This window comes from Monopterus albus, unplaced genomic scaffold (assembly GCF_001952655.1).
Source record: "Monopterus albus unplaced genomic scaffold, M_albus_1.0 scaffold41.1, whole genome shotgun sequence".
Lineage (NCBI taxonomy): Eukaryota > Metazoa > Chordata > Actinopteri > Synbranchiformes > Synbranchidae > Monopterus > Monopterus albus.
The window spans coordinates 5491868-5496249 of NW_018127921.1; the positions used below are offsets into that span (position 1 = coordinate 5491868).

Here is a 4382-nt window from a genome sequence, read left to right on the forward strand (position 1 = left end):
AAACATGAAGAAAATAATGTGTGTGACTGTTGTTTTCGTGGTGTGTATCTAAAACAATTTGACATAACATTACACATTAAGACAAATATTATGGTTACTTTTACCGTCATAATAACATTTGTCCCTGACTTCAGCCCTTCTCTGCCTTAACCAACCTTGCATTTAACAGCCTGAGGAGACATCCTGGCTACACTAACATCTTCTAATACAACAGATCTCTAATCAATATCTATCTAACTAAGAAATTAACCTAACACCATTGTTGATGGAAGACCGGTGTGGGTTGTGAGGTCTCCACTTCACAGGAACCCACAATTGTCGGAGCTTTCCCAGTGGCTGCAGTGCAGACTGGAGGCGGATATGCGCTACGCTCTTACATACCGTCAGCGTGTAAGAGTTGATGAAACTGAGCCAGAAGGACATTCATTTTTGGACCTCTAACAAGCACTGGTGCATGTGTTTGTTTTAGTATTGCTTTTAATTTAATTGCACCATTACATGAAGCTGTAAGGCGCCTCCATAATTCAGATAACAACCCACATAAATATGTCGGGTATGGGGGGTTGTATGTTACAGTGGAGGGGTGTAAATACCTGCCCAATAACCAAGTCACTAAGCAATTAGGTCTTGGGTTGGGCTAAATAAAAAGTGACCAATCAAATAATATCAACAAGAAAGTGACTGGGTAATGTCCCAATAGATGTCAGGGTTTCTGAAGTGTTTTTTAAAACAACCAATCAATGTTGAGATAAAGGACCAATGGGGACAGCAGAGTTGTGCAAAGGTGTAAAATGCAAATGGTCCTTAAGGTGTGAATGTCTCCTGACAAATTCCTTGAGGGGATTACTCGCCATGGCAACAAATGGCTGTACCATGGGAGTATACCTCAGCAAGATACATCAGAATTGGTATCTTTCTGGAAGTATCCTAGCTTGGTGGAATTTGATGTATACGGTCAGTGGTACTTGTAGATACTTCCGAAAATCTGTGGTGTATATGGGAGTTTCCTAGTACAGATACACCTCTTTTCATGCAGTGAGGGCTGCCCTTTGTCACCGGTTCTGTTCATTATCTTTATGGACAGAATTTCTAGGCCTGGCCAGGGGCTAGAGGGAGTCTGGTTTGAAGACCACAGGATCTTGTCTCTGCTTTTTGCAGATGATGTTGTCCTGGACCAGGCACTCAACGTGCACTGGGACAGTTTGCAGCCAAGTGTGAAGCAGCTGGGATGAGATTCAGCACCTCCAAGTCCAAGGCTATTGTTCTCAGTCGGAAAAGGGTTGGTGGAGAGCTCCTGCCTCAAGTGGAGGAATTCAGGTATCTTGGAGTCTTTTTCACGAGTGAGGGAAGGATGGAACAAGAAATTGACAGGCGGCTCGGTGCAGCTTCTGCAGTAATGCGGTCGATGTACCGGTCTGTCATGGTGAAGGAGCTGAGCTGCAAGGCGAAGCTCTTGATTTACTGGTTGATCTACGTTCCTACTTTCACCTATGGTCATGAGCTTTGGGTCATGACTGAGAGGGTAAGATGCCGGATACAGGCAGCTGAAATGGGCTTTCTCCACAGGGTGGCTGGGTGCACCCTTAGAGATAGGGTGAGGAGCTTGAACACTCTGGAGGAGCTCAGAGTAGAACCGCTGCTCCTCCACATTGAGAGGAGCCAGCTGAGGTAGCTCGGGCATCTGTTTCTATTCTCCCGCTTGCAAGCACAGCTCCTTTCTAATTCTCCTTCTTTCACTCACATGCACCCTGTCTCATCTTAAAAGCAGCTGCTGGTGCTGTCAGCCTTGTCCAACAGTCTTTCTCTAATCTCCTTTGTACAATCTCACCACCTAAGTCACTCTTAAAGGTAGGGAATTACAAGGTTAAGTCAAGACTTAAACATGCTGAGAGCTCATTCCACTCTCTGGCACAGCAACAGCAAAGTACTACTATAACCGAAAGCCAATACTATTGCTGCAACGATATCAGTGATCAATCTATCAATTAATTTTCTTATTGATAATGTCATTTAATCTGTAAAATACAGTACAGAGTAGTTAAAAATGTCCATAAAAATGATCATGCTCTTCAAACTGTCCTTTTATAATGACTGACAGTCCAAACTTATTCAGCATTTTCAAGTCCACCCATATCATCTTTTCTATTTCATGCAAATAAATTGGTTGTCAAAAGTTTGTTATGTCATCTGTATTTATTCATTAGATTTTATTTTATTAGTCCTTACTGATTTATTATTTTTGTCACTTGACTCATGAAGTGGGTATAAAATTGTAATTCTCTGGGTGTACATCTTTCAGGGTAGTAATTCCAAAGCGCTCAGTAAGTGGAGTGGTAGTTTAAATCATTAATTAGATTTAATTAGATAGTTATGAGGAGAAATACCCTGTTGTATTTGTCTCCATGACTGTCTCTGGGGTGCTGACTAAATTCTGTAGACCCTTCACATCAATTAACAGCTCTGCTGATTCCTCGCTCTCTCCACTTGTCTACCATTACACTCACTGCTATCCTCTAATCTCTTGACCACCATGTGTTCACCTGTCTTTTTAGCCATGTTTTTGTTGCTTTTCCATCTTGTTTCACTGTATCCATCACTATCATCTCTCTCTCCCGCTCTCCTTTAGTCTTTATCTACCTCCCATGTTCTTTTTCTCTCTCCATCCCACTTTTCATTGCTACATCCGTCTTCTCCTCCTCTTTTCTCCCCATCTTCATTACCACCATTTATCACTGCAGCTATTTACATTTCTATTTTTCTCACCTTACATCCCACTTGTCCCTCCCTCCCCCTGGTGCTTCCCCTCATTGCACCATCATTTTCTTGGTGTGTCTGCCCTCCTCTTTTACTTTCTGGGTGAAATGAACACCCATTGGTTCCTCCTGATCATTTCATAGGCAAGCCAAGACATGAAAATGGCTCCATTAAAGCATTATGAGGCAGATCCATAACAACTATCAAAGCTAAGTAGAAAAAAATGCATTTCCTGTCATGAATGCGTGTGGATGCTAATAGGCTGAAAGCTCGTCCTGAAAATGCCTGAAATCAATTGCTGAAACAGCTGAAAGATGAGAAGAAATGGCTGAAGTTCTTTGTTGAAATAGTTGAGAAGAAATGGCTGAAGTTCTTTGTTGAATAATCTGAAGGATGAGATGCAATAAAGTAGGAATGGCCTTGAAGAGCTGAACATTTTGATACCTGAATGGTTTTTCTAGCTGAAAGTATGCTGAAGTAGTTAAGGGCCAAACATACAGAAGAATAATAAATAAAGAAATAAAGACCAGGAAAACAAGGTATGGATAGAAAAACAAAGTATGGATGCTAAATCAGCACCAATACAAAAAAACCAAAAACAAGAGTGTGGCTGCTGAAGCAGCCACACAAGAGAAATGCATTTCCTGTCAAAAATGCGTGTGGATGCTAATAAAAGCTGAAAGACTGTCCTGAAAATACCTGGATTCAGAGAGACAGTGCTTCCGCAGGAAAACCGGCTTCTGAATCCTGAATTAAGTTTTTACAATACATTTATCTTCTTAGGCTGCTCCGCCCTGGACAGGGGTGCAAGCTTCAATAGTTTGTGATCCTATTGGTCATTTGGTGTGAGTAGGTCAACCCCTGCCTGTGCTTGCTTGCTGATATGTGATCTAGACCAGGTGTGTGTCTGTGTGCATGTGTGTGTCTCTCCGGCACCCTGATCTTGATCTCGAGGTCCACTGTTCAATGGGTGGCCTGAGTTGCAAATTTTCAAAATAAAGATAAATATTTCAAAGGTATGAGATTTAGAAAAATTTTGGAGAGAAGCATGAATGTACTTGGAGAGCTGAACATTTTGATACCTGAAAGTATGCTGAAGTAGAATTTTCCCATTCATTTGAATGGTCCAAAAGTTTCAAAATAAAGCTAAATATTTCTAAAGTATGAAGTTTAGAAAACTTCTGAATAGAAGCATGAATGTCTTTGAAGAGCTGAACATTTTGATACTGAAAGATATTTCCCAGCTCTTTTAACCAGGAACTCAGAGAGACGAAGCGGACCACTTGGATATATAACAAAAATAATCGTGCTGGTTTATTCAAAGGATCACAGGCAAGAATTAACATTACACGTCCAGGTATCTTCACCTCCAATACTGCACGCAGGCAGACGGAGAATCAAAGACCCTGAACCATAATGCCTATACAATTTTATCACTTGGTTGGGATAGCCCATTCTACTCAGCAACGTCAAACCGTGACGTCACCTGATATGCCAGCTTTGCAGCTGACCATAACAATAGTCAAAACATGAAGCAAATTAAAGTGTGTGGCTGTTGATTAGTGGTGTGTATCTAAAAACATTTTTACATGACCTTACACATAAGAAAATATTATGATTACAATTAC

The 4382-nt window shown here is 41.1% G+C and overlaps 1 protein-coding gene across 5 annotated transcripts in view; it reads right to left on the reverse strand.

Annotated features, from left to right (window-relative positions):
- Positions 1-4382, reverse strand: part of grm8a (glutamate receptor, metabotropic 8a) — a 388925-nt gene that overhangs the window by 199174 nt on the left and 185369 nt on the right. The window lies entirely within an intron of this gene.